Source organism: Ahaetulla prasina, chromosome 12 (genome assembly GCF_028640845.1).
Source record: "Ahaetulla prasina isolate Xishuangbanna chromosome 12, ASM2864084v1, whole genome shotgun sequence".
In the NCBI taxonomy this organism is placed as follows: Eukaryota; Metazoa; Chordata; class Lepidosauria; order Squamata; family Colubridae; genus Ahaetulla; species Ahaetulla prasina.
Genome location: NC_080550.1, coordinates 5380710 through 5404121, shown reverse-complemented (window position 1 = coordinate 5404121; position 23412 = coordinate 5380710).

Sequence of the window (23412 nt, the reverse complement as noted above, 5' to 3'; positions counted from 1 at the left end):
ATATCTCTGCATTCTCTCAATTGTATTTATGTCCAATATGCAGTGCGGGTTCCAGACAGATGAGCTGTATTCAAGGTGGGATCCAAGAAACCTGCTCAAGATTTGGTGGGATCCAAGAGACCTGCTCAAAAGATGGTGTCCGTTGACTCAGTTAAAAGGCAGGTTATTCTCCACTAGATGTTTTTATGAACACATTGAAACTTTAGCGCATGGGTCAGCTTTCCACACCAATTAGACTTCCCCTCTACTGACAGATCCCTTATTCTAATTATGGACTTCTCCAGATGATGGGTATCATGGAGTCATAATATAGAAGAAGACTTCTAAAATTCTGAGGCCATCCAGTGTTGTAGCTGGCCGATGCAACGTATGGTGGCTGGCTGAACAATACATTTCTATGCACCAGGAGATGAGCTATGCAATGAATATTTATCATATCTCATTACAGTGAAATGTTCAAAACCCAGAAAACTGTCCGCCGATTATATTACTGCGGTGTTTTTATTTGTTGCTATTTCCCGGCTTTTAGAAGCAATCAAATGCCTCGTCTTTCAGTTGATCAGAGGTCCTGTAAAAGCTAACGAGAAATAAAGCTGAAATCAGCAGTAAATGTAAATGAAATAATAACAATGAAAATGAAATGCCAGATGCAACACCACCAGAATACAGGGCTGGAGAGAAGGTGGGAATTCGGCCTCCCATTGATGTCCATGTTAAACTCAAAAATTATAAAAAAATTTCATAAAATTAGCGGTGAGGTAAAGCCAAAATTTCAGGCACCAGATTTAAGCTCCATTGGAAATACATTTGGGTAGTCCACAGAAAATTGCATTGCATATTTGGAAATCTGAATTTTGCACAGTCTTAAAAACTTAAAACAATAGGTGGTTACAGCCCAAGAAACTGGTGACTGACTTTGGGCCAATCACCAGGAGACAGTGAGTTCTAGTCCTACCTTAGATATGAAAACTGGTTGGGTGAATTTGGACCAATCATCCAACAGTGAGTTCTAGCACCACTTTAGGCATGAAAGCAGGTTGGGTGACTTTGGGTCAATCACTGGGAGACAGTGAGTTCTAGTCCTACCTTAGATATGAAAACTGGTTGGGTGAATTTGGACCAATCATCCAACAGTGAGTTCTAGCACCACTTTAGGCATGAAAGCAGGTTGGGTGACTTTGGGTCAATCACTAGGAGATGTTGAATTCTAGTCCTGCCTTAGCCATGAAAGCCAGCTGGAGAACTGGTAGTGGAAATTTTGGGTAGTTCGGAGAACCGATAGTAAAAATTCTGACTGGCCCCACCCCCATCTATTCTCTGCCTCCCAAATCCCAGCTAATCAGGAGGAAATGGAGATTTTGCAGTAACCTTCCCCTGGAGTGGGGTGGGAATGGAGATTTTACAATATCCTTCCCTGCCATGCCCACCAAGCCACGCCCAAAGGACTGGTAGTAAAAAAATTTTGAAACCCATCACTGGTTCGCTGCCTTGAGTTTCGCAAGGTGAAAACAATATAATTGAATGAATGAATGAATGAATTTGGATTTAGAAAGTTATTTCTAGTTTAAAACACTTCGATTCCCACTATGGATGAATGGCTGGAGAAGCTAATGGAGTTGGCAGAAGTGGCTAAATTGACCTTTTTGGTTAAAGGAAAGAATATAAGTACCTTTGTTTCCGCATGGAGACCGCTTCTGAACTTTGTGCTTGAAGTGGAAAAAAATGAAACTTTTATTTTGGGTTTTACCAATTAGATAGATCTCTCTGGGCACAATGAGAATGTATCTGCCGAACAAAACTCTGCATTGGTGACAGGAAGGGCATCCGGCCAGTAAACACTCAGCTCCTTTCAGTTGCCCATCTCCAAAAGATGACGAAAAGAAGATAGATCGATTAATGTTTATAGAAATGGCTTGTTTATATTATTATGGAAAAACAAAAAGTGGTGGCTTGATGTTAAAGCTTTTTTTTTTTTTTTACTGAAACAGAGGGAGTCGGAAGTCAACGTTTATTCTTTTCTTTCCCTCAAGTTTCTCCCCACTTTCCCCTCCCATTGTCCCCCTCCCATGTCTTCCTATTTACTATGGTACTTCGTAGTTTATTTTATAATCTAATAAAAAAAAAAGGTTCAAACTGGAAAGAAAGTTACTTCTAGTTTCATATTTTAAACCGATGTCCGTTTTCGCACTCTTGCGACGTGTCGGAATTAACAAGCTGACATTCATTCGGATGCTTGCAATCCCACCTGCCAAGATTGGCAGAGGAGGTTCTTTTGATGCTTGTACATCAAATGGATTTTTCTGTAATTTTCCTAGGCTGCCTCTAAGCGTCTCTGCAGCTCACCGTCTCCTCGAAAATTATCCAAGCAGCAATAATGCAAAAGAAGAAATGAGTCATTACAATTTATTGGTGTCATCTTGACTTTTCTTTCTCCTTCCTCCTCTGCTTATAATGTCTTTTACTGTTCTTTTTTGTCCTCTCTCTCTCTCTCTCTCTCTCTTTTTTAAAAAAAGGGCCATCACGGAATGAAAACAAGGCAGGATCAAGTGTCCCAGTTGTGTTTTCAAGGAAGTAAATCTTGAAGAAATGATTGCCGAGCAGATGTTAAATAAATGATTTGGAGTTAAGATCTGTGACAGGAGCCTGCATCAAGGGAATCGCTTTAATACTAAAGAAACAGGGCTTTTTTGGGGAGGGTGGGGGGTGGGGTGGGGAGGAGGAGTTGGTAAACCTTCCCTGCTGTGAATTCAGCTGAACTGAAAGCAAAGCAAACCCAGTTGGATTTGCTAGGAAAGCACAGAATTGTAATTTAATGAAGGCGTGCGTTAAGACAATAAAGAGTTACAGTTTGGTGAGGTTTTTGAACCACGCTTTATTGTCAGGCACTTAAAAACTGAAAGGAAAAAAACAAACCCAAATGTATTGTCTTAATGAATAAATAAATCTAGCTGCATGGTGGCCATGGATGGGGAGTAAATTCAAGTGAACAGGACGGTTCCTTTGTCCACTTCTTGATGTGTCACCTTCTTGATCCCTCTTTCTACCTTTTTCCCTATGTCTTTCCTTCCTTCCTTCCTTCCTTCCTTCCTTCCTTCCTTCCTTCCTCCCTCCCTCCTTCTCCTTCCTTCCTCCATCCATCCATCCCTCCTTCCTTCTTTCCTTCCTCCCTCCCTCCTCCTCCTCCCTCCCTCCTTCTCTCCTTCCCTCCCAAGCTCTTCCTTCCTTACTTCTTTCCTTCATCCCTCCTCCTCCTTCCTTCCTCCCTTCCTCCTCCTTCCTTCCTTCCTTCCATCCTTCCTCCCTCCCTCCCTCCTTCTCCTCCTTCCCTCCTTCCCTCCCAAGCTCTTCCTTCCTTCCTTCCTTCCTTCCATCCTTCCTCCCTCCTCCTCCTCCCTCCCTTCCTCCCTCCCTCCTTCCCTCCCAAGCTCTTCCTTCCTTTCTTTCTCCCTCCCTCCCTCCCTTCCCAACTCTACTGCAGTAGACCCCTGAGAGGGAGCAGATCAGAATTCAGAAGTGGTAAAGACCTACATGTAGTTCTCGAAATTAGACCAAGAGACATTGCCTTGAGGACCAACAGATGGATTGCTACTTGAGCTGTAAGCTAAATCCCCTCCTACTTTCTCTTGGTGTTAAGGTGGTCTACAACCTCAGCAGAATGAGTAGGCCTAGAAAGGCATCTGCTAAATCAAGATGTATGTGTGTCAGTGGTGAAATCCAAACAATAAAAAAGTCTTTCTTTCTTTCTTTCTTTCTTTCTTTCTTTCTTTCTTTCTTTCTTTCTTTCTTTCTCTATCTATCTATCTATCTATCTATCTATCTATCTATCTATCTATCTATCTATCTATCTATCATCTATCATCTATCTATCATCTATCTTTCTTTCTATCTATTTATCTATCTATCTATCTATCTATCTATCTATCTATCTATCTATCTATCATCTATCATCTATCTATCATCTATCTTTCTTTCTATCTATCTATTTATCTATCTATCTATCTATCTATCTATCTATCTATCTATCTATCTATCTATCTATCTATCTATCTATCTATCTATCTATCTATCTATTTTTTTAGCACCGGTTCTGTGGGTGTGACTTGGTGGGCGTGGTGTGGCTTGGTGGGCAGGGCTTGGTGTGTGTGGCAGGGGGAAGGATACTGCAAAATCTCCATTCCCTCCCCACTCCAGGGGAAGGAAACTGCAAAATCCCCATTCCCTCCCCACTCCTGGCGGGGAAGGATATTGCAAAATCCCCCTTCCCACCCCACTCTGGGGCCAGCCAGAGGTGGCATTTGCCGGTTCTCCAAACTGCTCAAAATTTCCACTACCGGTTCTTCAGAACCTGTCAGAACCTGCTGGATTTCACCCCTGGTGTGTGTATGAGAACTTAGTAAAGCGGTAACAAGTTCAGAAGGGAGACAAAAACAAGAATCGGTTCATCATTGTGCAATTTCATCTTTGCCCAGTGTTCATCTCCAACTCTGCCTACCTCTAGATCTCTTTCAAACACGGCATCATGTTTCATGGGTTGTACATGGTAGGTAGGAAGGAAAGGCACCTCTTTATCCACCACCTTTTTGAGAGCTCCAGGAGGGGAAGGGAAGTTTTGAAAAATAAAACTGAAAAATGTATATTTTCCTGAGGGCTATTATCAGAGGGGGTTGCACAGGGGAAAAAAATAGAAGTCTTTCTCCCCCCCCCCATTTCAATCTTTAATCTGAACTGAAGAATAATTTGAAGGTTCAGAACCTCCTTTGATGGGTAGCTTAATAATTCCAGTTTGTATTTGGTGGGAATGTGGAAGACCATCGGTTGAAAATATTCAGTGAACTAATTTACTAGCTATTATCTGCAGGTACTTAAAAGTTTTATATCAGCCCAGCGATGCCTAACCGACAGACATTCCTGGCGAGGTTTCCTACCGACTATTTTAAAAAGACATCTGATTGCCACAAAGATGATCTGTGTTACCGATCTGCATTATTTAAGAAAACCCACCTGACACATCCTAATCTGATATTTTCAAAGTCCTTCCAGGACTCATTATGTGCACTTGAAATATTCGCGAAGCATGTGGCGTTTGCTGCATCCTAGGTTCCTGACACACGATGAATGAAAGTAATACACGTGAGCCATTTTTAAGCATCTCATTCCCTCTTTCTCTTGTTCCCTTTCATCACACGGGGAATAAAGAGTGCAAAAATAAAATTATAAGCCTCACTATATGGAATTTTAATAAGACGGGGGGTTGGGGGGGGAGAAGTGTCAGAATCGCTTCTAATGAGAATCCCAGGCCTGCGAAATTTTCAACAACCTAAAGTCCTTGTGTTCGGGAGAGATGGGGAGGTCTGCCTCTGTTCCAAAACTGTTCTGTCTTTCAATAAATAATTTTATGCCAGAAACGTCACTTCTGAAAAGCTCATTTGAAAAGGAGGAAGCTAGTTGGGAAGACTTTCATGATTTCGAAAAGCTTTCCTCTAAAATAAATATTGTTGGGGAAGGCTAGAGAGAAAAGAAGATGTGCCAGCATTATTTTTAAATGAGGGTGAAGTAGATATTTAATCAAAAGAATGGTTAGTTTCCACAATCGGTCAAAGACCCCATATTCATGGTAGAGGGATAGACAACCCAGCCTCTCTGTAAGTGATAACATTATTGTCCTCGTGGACATTAGGAGAACATGTCAGAGATTCAAAACTGTGGTCCCCAATTAGTCAACTGAAGCTCCATCCTGTCATTTATATGCTTTTCAGCCTCCATCTTGAATTTTCCCTTTCTCCTTCCAGATGCTTCTGATCAGCATCTGTGTTTCATTTCAAGACATATGGAAGGCTTGGTCTCAAACATCATCCCACAGGTCTTGTTCTGTTCAAGTGTAGAGGTGACATTCACGGCTGAGTCAAGCCAAGCAAAATGTATCACGATTGGAAATGTGGGTCTCTGGGTTTACCTGTTTGGAAGGAACCAAAGAATAGTGCCATGGTTTGTTTTAGTTTCTTAGTAGATTCCTTTTTCTAGATTTTTAAGAGTGCTTGCATCTTATAATAAGTAAAAAACAAGGGAAAGGAGTCCCTGCAGATTGTTGTTGTTGTGGTCCGCTAACAGCCTGCAGAGCTGGCAGCGGAGTCAGACACTGAGGAGGCTGGGGAGGACAATGGGCCAGTCCTGGAGTCAGGGGAAGGCCCGGACGAGGGCTCTGCGTCGGAAGCAGAGATGAGGCCAGGGCCATTCAGAGACTCCAGAGGCAGACAGCAGAGAGGCAGAGGAACAGGGGGAGCCTGTTCTTAGTGCACGCATGCGAAGAGCTGCCAGAAGTCAATAGCAGCTAAAGCAAAAAGGATGACTTGGGAGTAAGGCCAGGAGATTATTGGCCCCTCCTGTAAGGCTTAAAAGAGCAGCAACAGCTCTTGGGTTCTTTGTAGGAAAGCAACATTGCTACAATTGTTTCTTGTCGGCATCTTCTGTTTCTGAACTTCATGGGGTTCTTGCCAAGAAAAGCCTTTGGCAGGGTGCCAAAAAAGACAAAGGTTTGTGATAAGGCCGAAGGACTTTTTCTGAAGGACTTAATTTGGACTAAGTGAGAATGAAGTAATTCTCAGCTGTTCTAATAATATATGTTTGTTTAGGACTGATTGTGTCTGGTAATAACTACTTAGGCCTAGATCACAACAGTCATTGCCGACTCTAGGGAGCTGTGCTCATCACCTTCCCACCAAAGTGGTACCTATTTAACTACTTGCATTTACATGCTTTCGAACTGCTAGATTGGTAAGAGCTGAACCAAAGACGGAAGCTCACCCCATTGGTGGTACTCTGGTCTCGAACCTGGGCTCCTGGTTCCAACTGACAAGCATCTTAACCACTGAGCTACCACACCACCTCTTGTAACAAGTGTAATATGCTATAAGCAACCTTAAGGAACAGCAGGAAGAGGCGTTGAAGCCCAACATTTTCAAGTTTGAGTAGCACTAGCGTAGACTAATTGTCTCCTGAATTTTCAGCTCAACTTAAACTAGGGTCTGCCACAAGATTCTGAAGAGAGAAAAGAGTGAAAGCATTTGATGCCATTCAAAGATCTTTCTCTTAGAAAAATTAAGGGAAAAGAAGACAATCGAAAACACATTCATTAAACCCACCCCTCTCTGTATCAAAACATGAATATTTTACAGTGTAGTTTTTTTTTTCTTTTTAATTTTAATTGTCCCTAAAGAATGTTCAATTGCTTCTTTGACCATTCTGGCCTCTTGCTTTTAATACTTCTGTCAAAACTTTGGTGACCACTTTGAACGTATGCCTTCAGCTGCGTTCTGCATCTTTTCTTCTTTTCATCTCACAAACAACTGTACAGGCTCATTTAAGCAAGATGTAGCTCCGGTTTCCTCAAACGTCTCCAGTCTGGATTAGATTGCTGGCACTCTCGATTTTATCTGGGCAGCTTCGTGTTCAAGTGTTCACTTTGGACAATGTTTTCCTGAACTTGGGGCAGAGCAAATGTTGGAGAACAGCCCTAAAAATTAATTAAAAATAAAATAAATAAGCAATTGAAAGCTCTGTCTGTGTTCTAAAGCAAAGTCAATGAACAATTGGCAATGTAAAAGATAGCAAATGAAGTGTTTTCGATCTGATTGATTCAGAAGTCATCAATGCTTTTTCATCAACCAACAGACAAAAATCAATAAATGCTATCGGTGTATTACTGTTGTCCAAACAAAATAACTTAGTATTCTCTCAGCAGCATAGATGATTAGGGCGCTGGAGGCTAAAACATAGGAAGAATGGTTGCAGGAATAGGGTATGTCTAGTCTAGAGAATGAGGGACGACAGAGGTGGCTGGATGGAGTCACTGAAGCAGTAGGCATGAGTTTAAATGGACTCCAGAGGATGGTAGAGGACAGGAAGGCCTGGAGGAATGTTGTCCATGGGGTCGTGATGGGTCGGACACGACTTCGCAACTAACAACAAGTCTAGAGAAAAGAAGGACTATGGATGACGTGATAGCAGTATTCCAATAGCTAAGGGGATGCCACAAAGAAGAGGGGGTCAACTTATTTTCCAACATACCAGAAAGCAAGACAAGAAACAATGGATGGAAAGTAAGCAAGAAGAGAAGCTATCTGGAATTAAGGAGAAACTTCCCAACAGTGAGGACAATTAACCGGTGGAACAGCTTGCCACCAGAAGTTGTGGGTGCTTCATCACTGGAGGTTTTAAAGAAAAGACTGGACAGCCACCTGTCTGAAATGGTATAGTATCTCCTGGTTGAGCAGAGGGTTGGACTAGAAGATCTCCAAAGTCCCTTCCAGCTCTCTTCTGATTGATCTCCTGACCTTGTCAAGGATGGCACAGAAAATCCACCTTGGCTGCTTGAATTCAAGCTGTTAGTCCAAAACCGCCCATATTTTCGTCATGCTCCCACTGAGCAGTTGGTGCAAAATTTGGGGGGAAATTTGGCCTGAGCTGCCTTAGATGTCTTGCAGATGTCCAGTCAATTTTGTTTGTTTGTTTTGGAGATGGGAGGTGACAACGGCCCTTTTAATGACTTCCCTGAGGGGCTAACTCTGTAGTCATGCTTCTCAAAGCTGTCCTCTTTGCTTATTTATGGCAGCTCCCGGTTATCAGAAACCTGGCGGTCCAATTAGCTTAACAATGCGGAGCTCAGGCAGTTACATTATGCTGTCTGAGGGCAATGTAATCCCTTCTTAATGATATGGTACATTCCAAGCTCCCCTATATTAATTTCAAAGGGAAATGTCTGTATGGCACATGGCAAAGAGTCAGCATTCGCTCCGCAGGCTTTCAAGTCATTTAACAGTCCCATTTCTCATGAAAAAAGTGTAGGAGAAAAGTCCCTCATTTCTCCTTGCTTCTGTGGATCCTTGTAACAAAACATTTGCCAAACAAAGCTGTGGTAAGTTGACAGCTTCATGCAGAAGTTCTCCTGCTTAATCTCCAGCATTGGTGCCTAGGCGGGGTAAGGATGGAACAGAGGCTAGGAAAGAGTGCTATCTTCTCAGAGTTCATTGAGATGGACCTTCTCAATCACTGTTCTTCTTCTATGGGGCATTGTTCCTCTGGACCAATGTTCTTCAACTCACCAACTTTAAGATGTTTGGACTTCAAGCTGGCTGGGGAATACTAGGAGTTGAAGTCCAAACATCTGTTGTGACCTAGGCCCAAGTAGGTAGTATTAGACACAATCAGTTCAAAAACAAACAGACTTTATTAGAACAGCTGAGAATTAAACTCATTCTCAGCATAGTCCAAACTAAATCAAAACAAATTCTTCAGAATACAATTCTTCAGTCTTAACACCAATCTTGGTCTAATTAGGCAAACTGCCAAAGGCTTTTCTTGGCAAAAGTTCAGAAGCAGAAGACACCGACAAGAAATAAATGCAGCAAGACAAGGAGCAAGTCTATCAACGTTGCTTTTCAAGAAAGAGCCCAAATGCCGTTGCTGGTCTTTTAAGCCTTCTGGGAGGGGCCAATCATCTCTTGACCCTACTCCCGAGTCGTCCTCTTTGCTTGAGCTGCTCTTGCCTTCTGGCAGCTCTTCTCATGCGTGCATTAGGAAAAGGCTCCTCCTGTTCCTCTGCCTCACTACTGTCAGCCTCTGGAGGCTCCGGAGTCTGCACCTCACTCCCCGATGGCCCTGGCCTCACCTCTGCCTCCAATGCAGAGCCCTCATCCGGGCCTTCCCCAGCCTCCAGGACTGGCCCATGTTCTTCCTTAGCCTCATCATTGTCAGACTCCGTTGCCAGCTTCATAGGCTGCTGGCGGACCACAACAACATCTTAAAGTTGATATGGTGAAGAAATATTGCTCTGGATATTTGAGTGGCTCCCTCAGTCCTAGCTTTTTGGAGGTCCATCAAACCTGGCCTATGATGCATCATGTGCATCACAGCAGCTGACCTAAGTTATTTATCTTGTATTGTTTAGATTGTGACATCATGATGCAATGTCACATACCCACCTTGCCCTTCCCAGGTGATTCTGGGGGAACGATGGGACAAATTACAAAATGGCGTAATCGCACAAATGATATGAGTTACCCTCTTGCAACAGATGTCCTCATGCAAACACATTGGCAACTTTATATCACTGTACGCATGTTGTCATTTTGGCACCGTCACAGTTGGCTGCAGACACCACAGGCACCTCTCTCCTCACAACAGTCTGAAACAACGTCTGGTTGTTCTCCTTCCAGTCGCCTCCGTTCCTCTCCATACTGCTTTTTCAAACTTGACATTATTCTTTGCATTCTCCGTAGATTGGTTTTGTTATCCAAAAGTGCCGCGCGGAACCTTCTTGAGATGTTCTCCAGCTGGCTTCAGCCATTCCTTCCTGCCTTCCTTCGCATGCTGAAGTGGATTCTATAAATCTCATCCTCTTGCTATAGTAGCAAATTTGCCATAGTACGTATAAGACAAGATAATTAAATAGACAAGAAAGCTTGTACTGATTTCAAACATGATCTTTTTGCAACCCTGCCTAAAAATAGTAGGTGTTCTACTTCATGCAGAAGAACCTTCTCATAAACGGTCCTATTTGGCCGTTTTCATTTTGTATTCTGAAAGTACTATTTCTGGTCTTCCGTTTGTGGATGCCAGTTATGCAAATCAGCACAAACTACAACCCTAATGGAAGATACAATCTTTTTTTTTTAATTTATTTGCTTATTTATTTTGTTGTAATGTACCCAAGAATCTGTTTCGTCCTTGAGGGGTAAAAAATCTGACAATAATTACAGTCACTCGGTGGAATTTTCTCCTGTGGAAAGTCTTAATCCACCATTAGCAGATTCTGATCAGATCGGGCAAGTCTACACCATGAAAAATCTCCAGATGAACAAACCACAAGCATTCCCATGCCATCGGGTTACTTTCCAAAGGATTTATTGTGTAAGGATTTATTGTTGAGTCTGTGCAGGGGTAGAAGAGAAAGTTCAACGCAGAGCTAATAATATTTGCCTATTTTTAGGGGGTGTCCCTCCCTCCTGAAATTAGCTGGATTTATCTTCTCCATGCCTAGAAGACCTACATTCACCGAGAGAAAAGGATTTACGTGAGGAATATCTTATGAAGTGCTACCCAAACTCCCTTGTTGAGATGGGTGGCTGTAGAAATTCAATAAATAAAAATTTACATTCATAGCTCCGTCCTTTCCCCTTTTGAAAAAAAAAAAAGGATGAAACAAGCAACACCTACCTTCTCTGCTTTGTTTTCAAATACTCTACTAAAAAAAAAAGCGAGAGAGAGAGAGAGAGAAATTTCATCACCTTAAGCAAACATCATCTGTATAGATTAATTTTCGAGAAAGGTTTGTTCATTTGTTATTCTGTCTGGTTACTCAGCAGTAAAGACACAAGGGACTCCTATTAAAATTCACTTCAGCTCCTCTTTCAAATTGTGTTAATGCTGAATTTATGCTTTCACGGGGGGTAATGATGGTTGTTTAGCACTTTATCCCCATAGGAAATGGTTGGTTGCCTGTAAAATTCAGGTAGTGTGCGGCCATGAGTGTGCATTGTGTACCTGGACAGAGATTCACACATATGCATGCGCTTCTATCCCCATTATGTATATTTCTGTACATACCGCAGGCACGAACACATTTAAGCTACTCAAAGAAACGCAGAAAAAGGAGGAGAGATGTATCAAACCGTAAGGATAGCCTGCTTCTCTGCTTTGTCTTTTCTCCAATCGAGTCTTAAGACTAGATAAAAGACAATATTGTTTTCAAAAACATTTATTTTGATTTAAGCCTGTCATACAGGTAATTCTCCATTTACTATCATTCTTTTACTGACTGCTCCAAATCATAACAGCACTCAAAATAGCGACTCTCAGCTTTCAGGCTTCTTCAAAATCAGGATTATTTGCCAGACTCTGGTGAAATATAACTACAATATTAAAATCCCATCAAACAATCACAAACAGCAGGAGTGGCAGTAGCAGCCTATTGAATGTGTCAATTTTTCTAAATATGGTAAATATCGGTAAATATAATCCCTACAAACAACCACATATCAGTAAATATAAGCTGGACAAGCAACACAAATATAAACGAAAGCTGTTTCGGGAGTCCTTTATGGGAATGGGACAGCTTTCTGAGATTTTTTTTTTAAAAAAATAAGGAACACTAGTTTAATAGAACGTTTGCGGCTATATTAATTGATTTTTATTTTTTTTTTGCTATGGGTAGCCACTAATCTGGTGGGGGAAAAAAAACTCTTTTCTAGAATCAGAGTCATTAAAAAAGTTAATATGCATTTCCAGAGTTATATTTCTGCTTCGCTAACAGCCAACACACCTGCGCTATCTCTCCTTCCATCGTATTTCCCCTGTGGGAATAGACTGTTGGTTACGTATATGTATGATTTATGCAGTAAGGAATCTATTTCTATAGGTGTTTTCATCAACCCACCGCAGACGTTTAAGAAAGGAGATCCCACATAAAGGCCCGACACCCAGAGACAATGGCGAAGAGCCCTTGTTATATATTTAAATAGAATAATAAGGAAGAAGCCCCTAGTGTTGTGACCCAGGCCCAAGTAGGTAGAAGGAAACTCAGTCAGTGTAAAAACAAACAAACTTTATTAAAACAGCTGAGAATTACTTCATTCTCAGCGTACTCCAACTAAATTAAAGCAAATTCCTCCCAACACAAATTCCTCGGTCCTATCACCAACCTTGGTCCAATTAGGCAAATTGCCAAAGGCCTTTCTTGGCAAAAGTTCAGAAGACACCGATACGAAACAAATGCAACAAGACAAAGCTATCAACGTTGTTTTCCAGCAAAGACACAAATGCCGTTGTTGGTCTTTTAAGCCTTATGGGAGGGGCCAGTCATCTCTTGGCCCTACTCCCGAGTCGTCCTCTTTGCTTGAGCTGCTCTTGCCTTCTGGCAGCTCTTCTCATGCGTGCATTAGGAACAGTCCCCCCCACATTGCATTATGGGTACCGGCATGCGTGCGTGTGCATTTTTGGCACATGACAACAAAAAGGTTAGCCATCACTGGTATAGGGTCTTCTGCCAGAGCAGGGGGCTGGACTAGAAGACCTTCAAGGTTCCGTCCAACTCTGTTATTCTATTCTATTCTATTCTATTCTATTCTATTCTATTCTATTCTATTCTATTCTATTCTATTCCATTCCATTCCATTCCATTCCATTCCATTCCATTCCATTCTTCATTCTATTCTATTCTATTCTATTCTATTCTATTCTATTCTATTCTATTCTATTCTATTCTATTCTATTCTACTCTGCTCTGCTCTACTCTACTCTCTATATATAATTCTCGGCCTACGCATCACACCTTGATAAATCATAGAGACTAAATTGTCCAACTTTTGAGGGTTAGCCATGTCATGAAAACGGCCACTAGTTATAAACAGGCATTCATATCTTCGATCAAAATTGCTCTGAGTTCCCCCAAAGAGGAATGCAACACATTTAAGGAATTTTCTAGGTATTAATGCCTCTACTATTTTTCTGGATAAGGGTGCTATATCCCTGACAGCTCAATTCATCTCCATGGCCCTGGATATTATCATCTGTCAGCGTTCTGTCCTCAAATAAAGAGGGAGGGGGAAACCACTGGTCCTTCAAGAGGCAGTAGACATATCTTACGGGGAGGGGGGTGTCCTTCATGAGCGGGACACTAAATGAATCTATTAAATGGGACTACAAGTTGTTGCAAGGAATTTCCAGAGTACAGTTGATACATTTTGATAAAACCCAACTTGGCTTATATTTAGCCTAATGTAGGCTGACCCTCTGCAATCTGTAAATTATTAGACTGGGATTTTCCTGCCGCCTGATTTTTTTAAATTTTTTTAAAAAGGAGAATCTGAGACTGAATCCTAGGCTTGTCTTTGCTACGTGCAAAGTTCTTTTTATGCCACTCTCAGGCCGTACTGACATTAATTTGGAAGCTGCATTCAGACAACCATCAATGTAGGAGTGCGAAGGGCTGGTAATTAATTACAAGAGCAAACAAGCTTGGATTAACATAGCTGTTGCTCACCTTCCATTCTTCCTCTGGGAGTCGACGTCTCATGTTAGGTAGGAGATGTAAGGCTGAATTGCTACGACACTTGCCTGATGCCACCTCCAAATTAATGTCAGTGGGGCTGATCATTTGGGGGCATATCATGAGCTTTGCATGGAACAGAGGTGAGGTTTAATCCCAGATTCTCCAAATTAAAACAAAAACAAAAACCCAGGTAGCCAATGATGGGAATAAGCCTATCCTGACAATGTGTAGGCTGCTGGTGCCATTTCTTCTGCAAATCAGCCTCTCTTATAATGCTTCAAGATTACTTTATGTCCTGTTTTGCTGATGCTTCTGCAAGTTATTATTTGTCACAATTAGACACAATGATGGTGAAATGATCCGGCAGGATTGGCTTAATGAGAATTGGCTTAATGAGGATTGGCTTAATGAGTTATCTGTCTCCATGACTCCATCTCTCCTCTTCCTCCTCCTCCTCCCTTTCTTCATTCTCCTCCTTCTCTTTCTCCATGACTCCATCTCTCTTCCTTCCTCCTCCTCCACCTCCACCTCCTCCTCCTCCTCCTCCTCCTCCTCCTCCTCCTCCTCCTCCTCCTCCTCCTCCTCCTCCTCCTCCTCCTCCTCCTCCTCTTATCAACTTTGAAGAGATCCCACCATCAAGGGATGCTAGAAGTTGTAGTTTAGGAATCTTGGAAGATTGCAGTTTCCGCCTCCCTCCTTCGATCCATAATTCCCCCTCTGCCCCAAAATTTTTTCCATATCATCTAGGACAGCAGAGGACAGCCTCAAAACTGGATAAAGTGTTTGTGTGTTGATGTAGAAAAGGAAAATTTCCAAACCATCCTTTGGGTCTTCTCAGAAGCTCAAACCAAGAGGGAATTTCCTTGGCTTGTATCTGCAATGTACCGATGTCGCAAGAAGAGTTTTAGCTTGATATGAGCTGCTGTGTTTCTAATTTAGTGCAAGTAACGTTTGAGAGATTTGGTCTGGAAGATTTGGCCATTGATATTGTTGTGGTCTCTGGGATTTTGAAAGGGGAAACCACTACTCCTTAAATACTCAGGTTCCAAAAGTTAATCTTGTAGTGAAACACTCTCACTTGTCATTGGCTTCCTTTCCATGACTAACTTTGAAATTTGAAGAGTTTTTGGATCCAGAGAAGATGGATACTCAATAAATATGATGTATAAGGATCTAAGCCCTGGCCCAGCCTTCTGGTTGCTGTTATAATAACCCTGTAATTTTCCAGGAGTTGATAAATCATACGTCTAAAGACATTTCCTCATGGCTAAAACGTGGTGTACAGCACAGAGTAACATAAAATCCGTTTTGACCTGAGGTTTATAGGACTGGTACGTTACAAGTAAAAGACAGCAAGGTTTTGTTGTTGAACGGGAAGTTGCTTTCTGAACTGATAAATTACCTGTTTCTGGCATGACTATTAAACAACAAGAAGCGAAGCTTCTAAGCAGGGCTGGGATGGCATTTAGCATTCTTAATATTTCTGCCTTTGTTAACAATGTAAGTTCTATTCTTTCCAAATTGTTAGACAATATTTATGTGACAGCTAGTATTACCAAGAAGTTCTTAACCTCTGCGGAAGGTGGATTCCTCTTAGGTCGTAAAATGTTCATTAGATCTCATTGTTTGAACCCTTCTTATCTGATTTTTCCTCCTGACTTTAGGACAGGAACTGCCTTAGCTGCCCTGGGGGAGAACTTTCATGAAGAGATGGAACCTGTTCATTCTCTTCTCTAGCCCAGTGCCTTCTCTGTTCCTAGTCCAAGTAGAGAGAAGGGTGGGGGGAAACAACACTGAACAATGTAGGCCTTAAAAGATCTATTGTAGTAAGAGACAAGAGAGAAGAAAGGATTACAAAACTCAAGACCTGCCAGTGAAAGAAGATATTGTCATGGTAAAATTCCATGAATGTTCAACAGTCATCGTTTGGTAACTTTTCATGTGCTCTGGAAGCTCTGAAGAACCTCACAGAGGTCAATGGTTCTTAGCCATTAGGGTTAGTCTATCCTTAAAGGTTCCCCTCGCATATATGTGCTAGTTGTTCCCAATTCTAGGGGGCAGTGCTCATCTCCGTTTCAAAGCTGAAGAGCCAGCACTATCCGAAGACGTCTCCATGGTCATGTGGCCAGCATGACTCAACGCCAAAGGCGCACAGAACACTGTTACTTTCCCACCATTTTTTTATTTTTCTACTTGCATTTTTTACGTGCTTTCGAACTGCTAGGTTGGCAGAAGCTGGGACAAGTAACAGGAGCTAATAAGCAAGCAAGCCCAGGTTAAAATCCCAGAAGGGTATGGCTAACTGATGAGAACTAAATAGCTGGAAATAGATCTATACTAGTCTCCCTTTATTTCTTTATCAGTAAATTTAACATTGTATGTATGTATGTATGTATGTATGTATCAGAATATGAAATCTTGTATAGTGTTTCCCTGAAAATAAGACATCCCCTGATAATAAGCGCAATCGGGCTTTTGAGTTCCTGTGCTAAAATAAGCCCTCCTCAAAAATATTTAAATGCATGCGCAGCCAGTCCCCGCCATTTCCTCTGGTTAGGGGTTAGGGAGACAGAGCTGGAAATCAGGTAAAATGGCAAGAGGAGACCCATCTTGCTCTACACACCCCAAAATAATACCTCCCCGAAAATAAGGCCAAGCGCTTATTTCGGGGTTCAAAAAATATAAGACAGGGTCTTATTTGTGGGAAAACATGATATGTAATCTAGCACCTCTATTTTTGAGCCCTAGAAAATAAAGAGGCATGAATTTAGATCTGAGTGCTTAAAATGCTTGAACTGGCCATTAAATAGGCTGATGTGATTGACTTGTGGAATGTTTGAGGCTAACAACTCATTCTTCAACCCAGCTTGGTAAAGCACTTCAGAGTAGCTGGTATCTGCACAAGCAAACTTATTGAAACAACATGTGAAATTGAAAAGCTGAGAAAGAGGAAAAGAGCAACCAGGTCCCAAGTTTCATGCTGACATTAAATCTGGTCAAAGATATCCCTCTGCAGTTTTGTTTTTATTGACTGAGATCATAAATCATCCAACTGGATTGGATGACCAGAATGCCAGCATTGAATGTTATTGAATGCCAGCATTGAATGTTACACAATGCAACTCCTATATAAAGAAAGAACATAACGTACTTAATATGTCAGCTGTGCCAGAAGCAGCATCTGATTGGGGAAGAACTTGGCTTAAAGGCACTTGAAATGGCTCAACCAAAGCAAAACAGAAAGGTTGGAAAGAGAAGAAGAAAAGGAGTCTTGGGTAGCAAACCCAATCTTTAGAGTTAGTTAACAAGGCTGGCATTTGGAAGCAACACCATGTTCACCTTTTCCCATAAACCACGAACTGGAGTTTTTATTTGTGTCCTATCAGTGAAGCATGGCCTTGCAATGCAGGGATTTATACGGATTTTTAAAAATGCTGTTGTTTTTCTAAAGGAAAAACCCAAATACACTCAACCCCAGATGCATATTTATCACATTTTTATGTCCATTTTTGATTTTCCTCTCACAGCCAATCCATCTACAAATGAGTGCAGTGATTATACTTGGGCATGGCAATGTTATCCCCAAATAGTTGTAATTGGGGATTTATTGAGCCCTGGTGGCACAGTGGTTAGACAGCAGTACTACAGGCTACCTCTGCTGACTGCCAGCTGACTGCAATTTGGCAGTTCAAATCTCACCAGGCTGAAGGTTGACTCAGCCTTCCATCCTTCCGAGGTCAGTAAAATGAGGACCCAGATTGTTGGGGGGAAGAGGCTGAGTCCGTAAATCGCTTAGAGAGGGCTGGAAAGCACTGTGAAGCAATATATAAGTCTAAGTGCCATTGCTATTGCAGGCTAACTCTGCTCACTGCCAGGAGTTCGATCCTGATGGGGCTCAAGGTTGACTCAACCTTCCATCCTTCCGAGGTGGGTAAAATGAGGACCCAGATTGTTGGGGGCAAGAGGCTGACTGTGTAAACCGCTTAGAGAGCATAAAGCACTGTAAAGTGGTTTATAAGACTAAGTGCTATCTCTACTGCTATTATATATTTATTTCCAAGAGCTGTTGGACTTTTCTTGTATTAGCATCAAGGCAAAGCGTTCCTCTTCTCTTCAGATTAAATCCAAATCTGGTGTTCCTTTGCCAAAGATGTAAGATACAGCTACATGCTTTGGGCTTCAAAATCCCCGAGGACTGTTAGATGGTAGCAAAGAAAATGTGTTGCAATCTAGCGATCCCCTGGATTTTTGCAGACCACCTCTGTAGCTTCCGTGTAAAGAAAGTCTGGCACAATGACCTTGACAACTTTAAGAAGCGTGGACTTCAGCTCCCAAAATACTAGGAGCTGAAATCCACATGTATTAAAGTTTCCAAGACTGAGAAAGACTGCTCTAGCACAACCTTTTTCCCTTTCTCATTTTGCTTCAATAGGTTGTCCCGATCCAAAGGTCTCTGGATTGTCTATCTTCACTTGTGCCTCTGAATTAAAATGAATGGGGCGCACTTGGCCCACGCTCAAGATGTCTGTCAAGGCAAACAGCCCAAATGGTGACTATTCTTCACTCTAATCATGAGGTGTATCTCTTGGGGGTGATCACCAAAGGGCCGTGGTAGCTCAGGCTGGTAAGAAGAACACAGCCTAGAACACAGCAGCCTGCAATTACTGCAGGTTCAAGCCTGGCCCAAGGTTGACTCAGCCTTCCATCCTTTATAAGGTAGGTAAAATGAGGACCCAGATTGTTGGGGGGGCAATAAGTTGACTTTGTAAATATACAAATAGAATGAGACTATTGCCTTATACATTGTAAGCCGCCCTGAGTCTTCAGAGAAGGACGAGATATAAATGTAAATAAATAAAAAAAAAAGAGATCATATTTGATCTTTCTGATGGTGAGCTCTGTGATGGTGCAGTGGTTAGAATGCAGTATTGCAGGCTAATTCTGCTCACTGCCAGGAGTTCAATCCTGACCGGCTCAAGGTTGACTCAGCCTTCCATCCTTCTGAGGTTGGTAAAAGGAGGACCCAGTTGGTTGGGGGCAAAATGCCGACTTTGTAAACTGCTTAGAGAAGGCTATTAAGCATTGTAAAGCGGTATATACGTCTAAGTGCTATTGCTATCATGAACCATGTCCCCTTGTCTATAATCTAGGGGTGAAATCCAGCAGGTTCTGACAGGTTCTGAAGAGAACCGGTAGCAGAAATTTTGAGCAGTTCGGAGAACCGGCAAATACCACCTCTGGCTGGCCCCAGAGTGGGTGGGAATGGAGATTTTGCAATATCCTTCCCCCAGGAGTGGGGAGGGAATGGGGATTTTGTAGTATCCTTTCCCTGGAGTGGGGAGGGAATGGGGATTTTGCAATATCCTTCCCCTGCCACGCCCACCAAGCCACACCATGCCCACCAAGCCACGCCCCCAGAACCCATAGTAAAAGAAATTGGATTTCACCGCTGCTGTAATCCCTACTGGGATAAGAATTGGAACAAAGTCCAGGAGATGTAGGTGTCCAGTTCCTTCTCCTATTTGCCTTCCAGTAGCTCATCAACTCTACCTTTCTCTTGTTCTGAGTTTGGTGAGCAAGCATTTTCTTTGGCGTCCATTCTTCCCAATGGGCACATCAAAGATGTCAAATCTTCTGATGAGTTATGATATAAAAGAAGAGCTTTACAGACCATAATAGGACTAAGGCTGAGTCAAAGGAATTACGTGGGGAGGTCCAGATAAGGGCTCTCTTACTTGGTGCTATTGGTTCTTCAATGACAATGGATATTACAGTAGAAATATTTTTTTTTCTTCCCCTGAGGGCTCCTTGCCATTTCGATTACACTGAAACCTGATAGCTGTCTGCAAACTCCTGAGAAGCAAAAAGCATGAAATGTTGCTCTCTAACAATTGCTTGAGGCTAGCAGTGAGTTGAGATAATTTTGCAGACAGAAGGGTATCCGAGCTTCAACTCAATCTATTATCTCTGGGAGAGAAGTACAATGCTTCTGAACTGCCTTGGGGAGCTTTGTTGTAGACCTTTTGAGACCTACGAATACGTCCGCAGCATTGCTTCGGTCACACAAAGAAGAACACGCATGAGACTGGAGTTGACTACTTTATTCTTGCTGATGATGAGGGAAAGATTGAAGTGAATCCCTTACATGGAGTATCTCGGCCTTTGCTCAGAGGCTGTTGTTGAGTTAATCGCTCATAGCAATAGCACTTAGACTTATATGCCACTTTGTAGTGCTTTTACAGCCCTCTCTAAGTGGTTTAGAGGGTCAGCGTATTGCCCCCAACAATCTGGGTCCTCATTTTACCCACCTCAGAAGGATGGAAGGCTGAGTCAACTTTTGAACCGACCAGGATTGAACTCCTGGCAGTGGGCAGAGCTAGCTTGCAATATGGCATTCTTACCATTGCACCAACAAGGAAGGAAGGAAGGAAGGAAGGAAGGAAGGAAGGAAGGAAGGAAGGAAGGAAGGAAGGAAGGAAGGAAGGACTAGCAATAGCACTTAGACTTATATACCGCTTCACAGTGCTTTCCAGCCCTAAGCAGTTTACAGAGTCAGATATTGTTCCCAATAATCTGGGTCCTCATTTTACCAACCTCAGGAGGATGGAAGGCTGAGTCAACCTTGAGCCTGATGAGATTTGAACTGTTGAACTGCAGCTAGCAGTCAGCTGAAGTAGCTGGCAGCTGAAGTAGCCTGCACTCTAAAACCTGCACCACCTCAGCTCTACATTCTAGTCTCTCCTGTTGCATTTGCCATGCAGCCCTCCTATTCCCATTCCTCACAACTCTGATCCCAAATAGAAGTTGCTACATCCCACGCTCAAGTTCAAGGGCAAGCAACCAAGCTCATAGAAGCAGGCCATCAACACTCTTCCATCTCTAAAATAAAAATAAAAATAGGAGAACCTTTTCTGCAGTTCCTGCCAATTGCGCTGGGATGCTCCTCAAAGCATTGACGCAGTACATCTTCTGCAAGGCTCCTTTTAAGGGAGTCCCACAGTTTTTTTCCATGTATGCTTGTCCAGACACATTTCTGTTGGGACTTTTAATGAAATGAAACGGCACTGCAAGCATATTCCTGCAGGGATAATCTGGGAAAACCTTGGAAGTGGCTACATTGGAAACATGGGAAGAGGTTGCTATCTCACTGTTTGGTGGAATGCCCATCTGATGCTTTGCACAGCCCCGGTTTCTAGTGAAAACGTGGAATCCGCAATCATCTGGATCCATGGATGGTTCTTCATTCTGCATCAGTTTCATGATGAAGCTCAAGCCACATCCTTGTCCTGTTGAAACAGGAAACCAAGCCACCTCATTTCCCAAGGAGTTGTTTCATCTGTGTCAGACTCAAAAATCCATGGATGGTTTAATTCTTCAGAACTTGCTGGCAGGGGTGAAATCCAGCAGGTTCTGACAGGTTCTGGAGAACCGGTAACGGAAATTTTGAGTAGTTCGGAAAACCGGCAAATACCACCTCTGGCCCCAGAGTGGAGTGGGAATGGAGATTTTGCAGTATCCTTCTCCTGCCCACCCACCAAGCCATGCCCACAGAACCGGTAGTAAAAAAATTTGGATTTCACCACTGCTTGGTGGGCTGTTGAAGGGGTAAAAACTACAATTCTATCCAAAGATGGAGTGCTTAGAATAGCCCTGTTTTGGAGACCTGTATCTAGGACATTGTCTTAATCATGGATATCGGAAGGGACAGTTAATCCTCCAACAATTTGGGATTTATTTATTTTTTTTGACTCAGGAAGAAGTCAGCTTAACTGCAAACAAATGGAATTTATTTGAGTTTGCGTGGCATTCTTACCCACTTCGTGACCCATTTAAACAAGCTGTGTAAATAGAGCTGGATTCAATTCAGTGTTCAAAACACATACAAGTTCCAATAAAATGATAAATGGAAGATCAGCCAAACAAAAGAAACAAAAAAAACCCCATAACAATGAGAAGTTATGGTCTGAAACTGTTTTTGTCAATCAATTCATTCTTTTATTGCTGCTTCAGTGTGTGTGTGTGTGTGTGTTTAAGCATGTGTGAATTTGGGTGGGTGTGGGTAGCTGTACTCAGATCTAGAATGCAGCAAAAGAGTCAAATCGAGATAATCTTAAAGAGAGAAAAGCTGGAATTTTGGTGATTTTCCATGAAAAAGGGTAGAAGAAGTTGCTTAAGTTTATAGGGCACTAAAATCTTTTTGCAAGTAAAGTCAGATTATTAGAACAGTGTGCTTAGTTCAAACAACATGGTAAACGTGTATGTTGTGACCCAGGCCCAAGTAGGTAGTAGGAAACTCAAGTCAGTGTAAAAACAAACAAAGTTTATTAGAACAGCTGAGAATTAACTCATTCTCAGCGTAGTCCAACTAAATTAAAGCGAATTCCTCCCAAAACAATTCCTCAGTCCTATCATCAACCTTGGTCCAATTAGGCAAATTGTCAAAGGCCTTTCTTGGCAAAAGTTCAGAAAACACCGCTACAAAACAAATGCAACAAGACAAAGCTATCAACGTTGTTTTCCGGCAACAGCATTTCCGGCCCAAATGCTGTTGCTGGTCTTTTAAGCCTTATGGGAGGGGCCAATCATCTCTTGGCCCTACTCCCAAGTCATCCTCTTTGCTTGAGCTGCTCTTGTCTTCTGGCAGCTCTTCTCATGCCTGCATTAGGAAAAGGCTCCTCCTGTTCCTCTGCCTCACTCCTGTCAGTCTCTGGAGGCTCTGGAGTCCGCCCCTTACTCCCTGATGGCCCTGGCCCCACCTCAGCCTCCGACGTAGAGCCCTCATCTGGGCCTTCCCCAGCCTCCAGGACTGGCCCACGCTCTTCCTCAGCCTCATCGCCGTCCGACTCTGTTGCAAGCTCCACAGGCTGCTGGCAGACCACAACAGTGTAGTTTCATAGCTGTATAACCTATGAAAAAGGGACATTTCAAAAATAAGATGTACTAGACTCCAACTTCTTATCCTTTTTTAAAAAAAAAAAACTTGAATGGTAAATTTACACTAATTAAATTCATTTGGGCAGTTGGATTGCTGCAACAGGCCTATCTAAAAACTCCATTTTATTTATGGTTTCCTGTTTCCTAGTTCTACCTCCAACTTCTAACCTATGAGCAAAACTCTTCCAGCTATGGAACCATTTGGAAAATAGAGCTGGAAGGGACCTCGGTGGTCTTCTAATCCAACTTCTTGCTCAAGGCAGCAGACCTTATTACCATCCCAGCCAAATGGTGGTTCAGTCAATTTTTGAAGATCACCAGCGATGGATCACCCACAACTCCAGAAGACAAGCTGTTCCATTGATTGATTCTTCTCACTGTCAGGAAATTTCTCCTTAGTTCTAGATCAGGGGTCTCCAACCTTAGTAACTTTA